Raw genomic sequence first — 10,387 nt, 5'->3', positions numbered from 1 at the left:
CAGTGTGAGAAAAAACTTTTGCCAACTGTTGCTCAGACAGAAGTTAATATCCAGAATATATAAGGAACTAAAAAAAATCAGCCCTCCGAAATTTAAAAATCCAATCCAAAAATGTGCATCTGAAATGAATAGACACTTCTCAGATAAAGTAGAAACAGCAAATAAATATATGAAAAAACGTTCAACATCATTGGTCCTTCGAGAGATGCAAATTAAAACAACACTGACATCCCATCTCACGAAGGAGAAAAGGAAGAAGGAAGGGAAAAAATACATAAGTATATACAAAGATAGCTGGGATAATTGTACTTTTGGTGTCTATTGATTTACTGAGCAGTTAATGCTTAATTTTTTTTCTTGACCAATTTTGCATGCTTATATCTGGTAATCTGAGCAACTAATTTGAAGACAACAATATGCAACATAACAACCAATTGTTGAATTCCTACCATCTTGTTTAGTGAAGCTCTGTATCATTTCTAATGTTTCTTTTAAATTACTTTTTCTTCTCTTTAATTGTTTGATCAGTCTTGCATTCTTACATCTGATAATCTGAGCAACTTTGTTGAAAATAACAATATGTAATATAACAACCATTGTTAATTCCTATCATCTTGTTTTGAAATCCTGTATTGTTTTAATTGTTTTTGTGTTGCTTTGTTTTTGTTAAAAGTTAATTAAAATTTTTAAAGTTAAAAAAAATCAACCAACAAGAAATGTGTGCAGGGCTGTGAGGAAAAAGGAACGCTTCTCCATTGTTGGTGGAAGTGTAGACTAGTGCAACCACTGTGGAAATCAGTGTGGTGATTCCTCAAAAAACTGACTCTAGAGGTTCCATTTGACCTAGCTATTCCCCTTCTTGGCATCTTCCCCAAAGAATTAAAAGCATCATACCACAGCAAGATATGCACATCCGTGTTTATAGTGGCACAGTTTGTAATAGCTAAATCTTGGAAACAGCCCAAATGCCCACCAACTGATGAATGGATAAAGAAGATGTGGTTCTTTTATACAATGTAGTACTACTCGTCCATAAAGAAGGATAATCTTGAGACATTTATAGCTAAACAGATGCACCTTGAGGCTGTACTTTTACATGAAATAAATTGGACACACATAAATTGGACACAAATATCATTTAAATATCATTTTGTTCCTTTGGTGTGAAAAACTGAAAGTGTAAGAACCAAAATGTATAACAGATATTGGGAAATAAGAAGAAAATACTCAAATGAGAAAGGGACAAGGGACAGGGAAGGGGAAGGAAAAAAGGACAAGAAAGAAAAGTTGGAAATAAAACTTGGAAATGAGGGGAAGGGGGGTTGAAGGGAGGTTAGGGAAATGGGAAAAAAGATATATGTATATCAAATTCCCTATAAGGAATGTTATCATTATACATACCTAAAATGTACCAATAAAATTTTTAAATGTAAAATAAAAGATTTTAAAACACCATGAAATACTAAAAAACAACAAAAAAAATTATCTAATATCTGAACAAGCTGTTAATAACCTAAATACTTTTTGTATAAATCCTTTTTTCATGCTCTCTAACTGCAATCTTGTCTTCTAGACCTGATATTCTGCCCTTACATTGGTTCATTGTGCTGCATATACCTTCAATAGAATTTTTAATCTCTTGCATATCTGATTGAATGCTTCATGGATTCCATTTCTTTCCTATGTTTGGTGTTAGTTTTCATCATTTTCATAAACTTCGACTCTTTATCTGTATCTTCTCCAGATTCACTAATGGTGCTCTTCATTGTGGTCACCATCTGTGAAGTTCTCTGAGAAATTGTTTCTGATTTGATGTTTTTCCCAGAGCCTCGCTCATCTGCTTTGTTACTTCTGCTGTTCCCACTTCAGAGAGGCCAGCTGGGTGGCTTTTGAATTGTTCCACCTCGTTGCCCACGGATTTGCCTTTGGTGAGCTGCGGGTCTGGGGCTGCATGTGTCTGTCTTTTCATTTTCTTTCTTTTTTTTTAGTTTAATTCCTGCATTGATACTTGTAGATTCTTTATGGCAGGTATATTTATTGCTAGTGTTGAGAACACTTTGAAAATGACTGCTTCTCAGAGATGTATTGCAGATGTAGCTGGCTTCTGGGTTTTGAGTCTATTGCATGATCTTACCTCTTTAATGTATTGGGGATAAGGAATTGCTGCCTGTTTGTCCTTGTCCCTGGTTCTTTTGCATTGGCCTGTAATCCTGTTTATGACTCTAAGGCAATCTCAGTCTTGGCGTACAGGGAAGCACAACTGATGAGAACAGTTGTCACCTTGGCGAAAGCAGTTCAAGATCAGCAGTAACACTAGAATCAAAACCAGCCTGGAAATGGCCTGGGATTTAGCTCAGTGGTGCAGCACCTGCCTGGCAAGTGTGAGGTCCTGGGTTTGATTCCTGATACCAGAGAAAAAACAAAAACAGACAACCTAGAAAATGGCAAACTATTAATTTGCTACCTTTAAGTGCGTGAAGTAGATTTGTGGTCATAGGACAAAATTTAACATAAATCAGATAATTGTATATAGTAAATATGCCCACAGTATGGTGATTTTACTCTCAGAGGAGAAAATTTAAAAGGGGTTGGGGGGAAAATGAGAGAAATAAAGGAAAAGGAAGAGATTAGAAACAAAGCTGGAGGCCAAAGGAAGATTACACAAACTTCGGTAAACTGTTGAAGAAGGGAGGGAAAGAGAGAAGGCGAAAATAAAAATGAGAACAAAACAACAAAAATACTAGAAATGGTGTTCACACTCATATAAAAACAAGGTCAAGAAGAAAGAAAACAAAGCAAAAGACATAAAAGAGTGGGGGGGGGAAAGAAAATGTCCACTTCAAGGTGTGTGTGTGCTGTCTGTCAGCATGGGCAGACAGTCCAGACTGATGTTGACTAACCCGAGCAACCTAGCCACAGATGTACCGCAGGGCACTGGATAATCCCAGCAAGCCTGCGCTTTAGTTCCACAGAAGTTCAGGCTGGCTTCTGGCTCAGAGGCTGGAACCGGATTTGTTCAGCCTGCAGCACTGCACGTGCCTCCTGCTGGCTTGAACTCCGCTCCTCCCCCTGACGCTGGGAGCCCCTGTCTGGGGCCAGACGACAGCTGTTCTGAGTGCTGAGCTCAGCTGGCCCCTCTCCAAGTGGTGACCAGCCGGTGGCCCTCTCCTGGGGGACGTCTGAACCCGAATAACTCACTAGCCTCTGCGGTCCACCGTGTCCACTGCTCCATTCCTCTGCTGTGTCCGCCCATGGAGACCTCTGGGTTCACCAGCAGTCAGCATTCGTCTGCACGTTCAAACCTCCCCTCCCATGCAGTGTGTCTAGGCTCGGACGGAAAGCATCACTTCCCACCTCCTCCTTCACCGAGTCTCTCTCTTCACTCTCCTGTGGCTTCGTTTCTCATGTCAGGTCCTGGTGGGTCCTGGGCACCCACTGCCCCTCTCTTCCTCACATTGCTGTATTCCAGTGTCCGGACACCAAATCTCAGAGTGGCTGTCTCTCTGCTGCTCACCACTCTGCCATCTTCCTGGAAGTCCTATTTTAAATTTTTAATATTTGGGGAGTTTTCCTGTTTGGGCTCAAAATATTACAAATATGCTATAACTTCGTAATAGTCTTTTCTCTCTACTCGTAGAAATGCTGAATGATTAATTTACTCCAGGGCATGGACTTGGAACTAAACTGATCAAGCAAAAAGTATAGTAAATAATAACATCATAAATTGCATACAGCCAGGCCTGCTGGCACACGCCTATAATCCCAGCACTTGGGAGGCTGAGGCAGGAGGATTGTTGTGGGTTCAAAACTTGCCTGGGCTCCAAAGTGAGCTCAAGTCCAGCCTGAACTGCATAGTGAGACCCTGTCTCAAGATAAATAAATAAATAAATAAATAAATAAATAAATAAATAAATTGCATATAAAAACTGGATTTTGGCTTAACTGTGAACCACAGCTCCCGGCCATTCACATGCCTGGCTGCTGGGTCCTGCTGCTTGTAGTTTACATGCTGCCAGGCCGACAGGGCGCCGGCGCCGCTAGGATGAAGCGCACGAGATTTTTGATGAAATTGAATCATGAAACTGTCACCACTGAATTGAAGAATGGAACACAGGTCCACAACCATCACAGGTGTGGATGTCAGCACGAACACACCCCTGAAGGCTGTGCAGATGACCCCGAAGAACAGAGAGCCGGTGCCGCTGGAAGCGTTGAGCGTTCGTGGAAACAACATTCACTATTTATCCTGCCAGACAGCTCGCGGCTGGACACGCTGCTTGTGGACGCCGAGCCCAAGGTGAAATCTGAGAAGAGGGAAGCTGCGGCAGGAAGAGGCCCAGGCCGAGGCCGAGGCAGAGGACGTGGCCGCGCAGCGGGGGAGCGGGTCCCTCTCAAGATGGCTGGTGCTCCGGTGATCGGGATACTTCTTGTACAGGTTTTCTTTGTCAGTTTTTAATAAATGTAATTGTGGGAAAAAAGTAACTATGTACCACAATGTAGTTTTAAAATCATGGTCCACGTCAGGGGCATTACTGCCCGAAGTTTTAAAGCACAGACTTGAAATCAGACTTTCTGGGTGTGACTCTCAGTTCTGCAGTTTAACTGTTTAATCCTTTAATTGTTGTAAACATTACCCCTGTAAATGAGAATATATTTTATTTTACTCCTTCCTTTTCTCTTCCTTGCCGTCCTCCTCCTCCTTTCTTTTTTCCTCTGTTTGGGGTTGGGAGCTTACCCAGGACCTCACCCGTGCTGGCCAGTGTTCTGCCTGTAGCCCAGTAATGTATTTTCTCAAGATAGTTATCAGAACTAACTATAAAATTGATGGTAAAGTTTCCTTTTGTTCTCCATAAAAAGTTCAATGGACGTTCTCCTGAGGGTCCCTCATTCATCCCCATCCACTCACAAATGTTTAAGTGTATACTGCGTGCCAGGCACTGTGGCTGGGTCTAGGGTATACAGGAGAGGAAACAGGACACTCGCTCATTCTAAAAAATCCGGTAGACTTATCTTTTCACACCCATGACTGACATGGCAGACACAAATATCTTAAATCACTGGTACAGACGTGAAATGCAGCGTTTTTAATTACTGGGTTTCGTTTTGGCAAGTGTGCACATGCATATGGATCGTTTTCATTCTGCACACCAGGCTCCTTACCCTCCACTCCCACTTTCACTTTTGAGAGGGGCTTTCAAAGTGTATATTTTACTCATATCACTTCCTTTATTACCTGCCTTTACACCCTGCCCTATGGCTAATTCCCTTCCTCTTGTATTTGTCTCCTTTTTATTTTCTCATCAACTTTTTTAGATTCCACATTTTAGGGAGTACATGGGATTTGAGTTTGGCTTATTTCATTCAATATGACGGTCTCCAGATTCACCCATTTTCTTGAAAATGACAGTTTCATTCTTCCTGTGACCGGGTATTACTCTATCATGTGTAAATACTGCATCTTCTTTATCCATTCATCTGGTAGCGCCTAGGTTGGTTCCGTATGTGTGATGTTGTGAAATGCATTGCAGTAAGTAAACACGGTTATCAGGCAACCCAGTAGTTGGCTAGGAATGGTATAGCGGGGTCAAATGGTACATCTACATTAGGTTTTTCATTAAACACTTGTTTTCTAAAAATATTCTTACTTAAAACTTATGGTGAGACAAAAACTGTTACACCTTGCAGTTGTCCATTAGTACTTGGTTGACAATGGTTTTTTTTCCACTTGATGTTAAGCAACTCTTTCACTTACTTATTAAAACTGTGGTAATATATGCACACCTTCATTTTTATTTTGAGACAGAGTCTTACTAAATTGTCCTGGCTGCAGCCTCCCACACAGCTGGGATTACAGGTATGTGCTACCATGTCTAGTTACCATGTACCATTTGAACCATTTTTAAGTGTGCAGTTCAAGAGAATTAAATACATCCACATTGTTACACAGGGTAATAGTTACAAAGTACTTAAAACACCAGTGATAAGGAAAAACCTACAAAACACATATAAATTTGGTCCATAGAGACCTGACAGCCAAAAATATAGAAAAAAATTAAATTTTATCAAGTTCATGAGTTAGGGGAGGAAAAATTTTTTGAGCATGGACTGTAAATTGTGTGTACCATATATACACGTATTATTTAAACTTCGGGTACTGCACGGAAGGACGCTCATGGAAGGGCTCAGTGAGACACCGACCGGCTTCTAGAAGAGGATGTGGTGGTTGTAGCAGAAGCTTCTGAGTACATTACGTCTCTTCAGATATAATTTTTTGGGGTGTGGGGCGGTGTACAGTTTGATGAAAAATGCTTCACTGTCAGACCAACGAGATTCAAGTTTAAATGCGGGGCCTGGTTGCTCCCTTGTCATCCTAGTTAAGCAACGCAGTGCAGTAGGAAAGATGACTGTCATTTCACTTTCAGTGAGTTATTTCACCTCTTTACACTTCTGTTCATAATCTGTTAAGCTGCGAGAGTAAGAGTACTGTCCCGAGAAGTTAGTACTGGGAACTAAATAATATTTACGTAGTATCTGAGAGGTAGTACAGAACACGGACGCCTTGGGTTGGATCCCTGGATCTCCCCATGTAATGGATTTGGACAGATTTTCTCTCTGTGCCTGTATAATAGAAGTAAGAGTACCTGTGTCATAGATTTACTATGAGGATTTAGTGAATTAACGTTTATCGACCACTTAGAGTGGTGTTGACATATAATAACCACTCAATAAACAGTGGCTGAGATTATACTTTATGACATATAGTAAATATTTAAGAAATTTTTGCTATTTTATTTAGCTACATAAAACAGGGACTATATTTGTTTACCTCTGTCTATAACCAGTAAGTGCTCAATAATTTTTTTCCTGAACAAATGGATCATTTTCAACCAACAGAATTGCATTTAATCTTCAAACAATATTCTAACTAGTGTCCACATATGTATAATCAGATTGTAACTTATGTTCATTTTATCATCTATAAACACTTCACAGTATTATGCACCATCTCAAACGGTATCTTTATCATCTCCATCTTGTGGAGCTTCAAAGTAAGAACCCTTGAATAATTTGCTTTATAGCTTCTTTTAATTCTTTCAAATTGTGTTCAACTTGAAAGTAGAATGGTAAAATGTAAAACTTTTAATTTCCGGATATTTCTATTGCTGAATTACGATTTGAACATTGACATCTGCGTCATTAGGAAGAAGTGCTGGTGTGCTGCCGTGACTGTAGATAATTGCTGTACATTTCACCCTAAAGAAATGACAAATATTTAATGTTTAATCTGATTTAAAAACTACATAATGTATACATGTATTGAAACATCACGTCACATGGTACTCCATTAATATGTACAAAATTTTAACGTTTAAATGAAATAAAATGCAAACAAGTGACACCTGAGATTTTGAACATGAAATCATAAATGTTATTACTTCTTAGAGCTCTAACAGTCAGCTGTAGCTCAATATAGGTTTTCACAGTAGTTTGCGTTTCTAGTGTCTTAAACATAGGACAGTGCTATTCTGAGGCAGTGTGATTCTGCTGACAAAAGGTTTGTCATCCAAATAAATCAATTACAGTGACTCCTCCTTACGGACATCTCAGGCCTCATCAATACTGGAAATGATCTTGGGGGCAGCTGAAAACTAAAATCATTATCCCCTGTTGATGAGGACGCTCGCCAGCTAAACCACACAACTATTATTGCAAGTTAAGCACTTTGCTTTCCTGTTTTCCCGGCTTGGCATAGAAATCCTGTAAATCCAACACCCGCTCACCCTGCTGAAGAGTGATTTATTGAAGTGGTTGCGAGAGCACTGTCTTGTTTTCTCTAAGAATCACAATTGACACTGTTTAGATTTTATTACGGAAAGATAGCTGGTGTGAACCTTACCCATACATTTGGAAAAGTCACGTTAAAATTTTCTTATATAGTCTTGGTTCTAAGCAAGTCATCACTCTCTTTGATTTGATGGGTTGAGGACAGGAAATTCAACCTCCTATCACAGGGGTTGTAAAGGCCTCAGAAGACTGCGTCCCCCAGTCCCCACACTTGCTGAAGGTGGGAGGCTTGTGGAGGTGGAAGGGGTGGGGCAAGGCGGAGGACAGCGTGCTGCGGAAGGTTGTGTGTGTCTAGACGCCCTTCCAAAGCCTCATGCGGGCACAGGTGGGGCTTCTTCCGAGGCGGCTGGGTCTAGAGTGTGTGTGTGAGGCTGGAGTTGATTCATGCCAGGCTCAAGGGCCCTGGAATTAAGGGTGCGAGTGCTGCCCGCCTAAGTAACCTAAACAGGATAACAGGGGCAGGGAGATGCTGTTGAGGTCCCTGGTTGCTTTTGCTCCTTGCGGGTACCATCAGCTGTCTCCTCTGTGATCCCCCGCTGCCAGGCTACCCTGCCTTGAACCAGTGACGGACTGAAACCTCTATAAACTGTGAGCTAAATAAACCTTTCCCCCTTTAACTTTGGGTGTCAAGTGTTTTGTCTCAGCAGAGAGAGAAAAGTAATGAACACAAGAAGCAATCACACACTATTACCTAAGTAAATGAACCCCCCCGGGTATTGGCTCTGGGCTGCAATTACAGTCTACTGCCACAAATGATAACTTTTGTTCTGGTACTGAAAATTAAATCCACGGCCTTCACACTGAGCTACATCCCCAACCCCTTTAAAATTTTATGTTGAGACGGGTCTTGCTAAGTCACTAAGTTGGCTAGACTGGGCTTGAACTTGCAGTCCTCCTGCCTCAGCCTCCCAGAGTACTGGGACAGAGGCATTCACTACCACACCTGGCTACCAGTGGTAAGATTTTGAGAAACAGTAATTTAAAATATAAACAATTAGTTACTGCATAAGTACAATTCTTTTTGTCTGCAAGGAATTTTTTCCAGAGGATCTATGAAAATGTACTGCTAGGGGCTGGGGCTGTGGCTCAGCGGTAGAGCACATCCCGTGCGAGAGGCCCTAAGTCCGATCCCCAGCATCACCCAAAAACTGATTGAATAAATCCTTAAAGATGAATCACACATCCGTGTTGCAATGAATGTATTTAAAAACAAAAATTTCAACGTGTTATTTTAATGACTGAAAAATGTAGTATACTAAGTTCATAAACCAAGAAGCAGGAACTGACTTTTAAAATACTTTGAGCACATTTTGAGCTACAAACATTTTGACATGAAAGAGCAAACTATGCAGCTTTTATAAATAGATGTGCATTCCAAAGCACGACATGACGGGATGTAACTATCGACAATGCAACAGAACGCTAAGAAAAACCGTCGTGAACACTGCTCGTGCAGCTTGCTCAGAAGCCGAATCCGTGCCAAACCCACCCTGGGTTATGTGCAAGTTAGGATGATGGTGTTTAATCTTTAGAAAATTACCACCCTAGGGGAGCCCTGCCTCTCTGCCCTTCACAAGATCAACTTGAAGTTTCTTTAGCTGTTTACAAAGGTTGTTTCAGGTAATGAAGTTGAATTCCGTTGGCTTTTTTTTTTGGCTGGTACTGGGGATTGGACCTAGAGCCTTTGCACTGAGTTACAAACTCTGCCTTTTCAATGTTTATTTAAAGATTTTTTTCAGATAGGGTCTCTCATTTGAACTTGTAATCTTCCTGCCTCAGCCTCCCAGAGTGCTGGGATTACAGGCTTGTATCACCATGCCTGGCTCCTTTGCTTTTTAAATGACTTGGTTCCCTCCTGATTTAATAGGAAATTACAAGGATGACTTCATTACTTTTAAAGCAACTTATTTTTATTTAAAGATGCCATAATAATGTTAAGGAAAAGTAGGTAGTAACTAGTTATATTATTACTGCCAGCACAGTAACTTTTATTACATACATTATCCCCTATATATTTACACTTTACCAAAACCTGCTTTAAAAACACAACTTTCACTTGTTACCACTGTGATTCTTTGTGCTCCTCTTTTCTTTTCCCACTGCTGTACTTTTGCTTTTCTCCTTTTAAAAAAGTGAGATAAAGCAGTTACTTGTGACTAATGCCATTGCTCCCGAGTTTCAGGAATAATTGAGCTAAGAAAAAGCCCTACACTGTTTAATTCCCTTGGGGACACGGACAGCGTGCAGCAGGCTCTTCTGATGGACAGTGGCACAAGAGGTGGCACTTTAAAATGTCCTCACTGGCAGGGCAAAGCACAGAATGCTTGGCTTTTTGTATGTATCCAGCTGACACCTTGGGACCTTTTTCACTCTCCTTTGACCGCCCTTGCTGAGGGTGCAGGACAACCAATCATTAACTGCTTCCATCATTAGCCACACCCTTAAAGGGCGAGCGCCCGGACCGCAAGAGTGTCTGTGCTGGTGGAGCGGGGGAGGCGGGGAGGGGCCGCTTCCTCCTCCTGTGACACCCTCTTAAGTACTG

At 41.1% G+C, this 10,387-nt stretch overlaps 1 pseudogene; it reads left to right on the top strand.

The window, feature by feature from the left end:
- Positions 1 to 3,958: 3,958 nt before the first annotated feature.
- On the top strand, positions 3,959 to 4,889 carry LOC102005778 (annotated as a pseudogene).
- Positions 4,890 to 10,387: the final 5,498 nt, after the last annotated feature.

Source organism: Chinchilla lanigera, unplaced genomic scaffold, assembly GCF_000276665.1.
Source record: "Chinchilla lanigera isolate Chin_1 unplaced genomic scaffold, ChiLan1.0 scaffold00057, whole genome shotgun sequence".
Classification (NCBI taxonomy): Eukaryota; Metazoa; Chordata; class Mammalia; order Rodentia; family Chinchillidae; genus Chinchilla; species Chinchilla lanigera.
The sequence above is the reverse complement of the archived record's forward strand: the minus strand, read 5'-3'. Positions and strand labels throughout refer to the sequence as shown.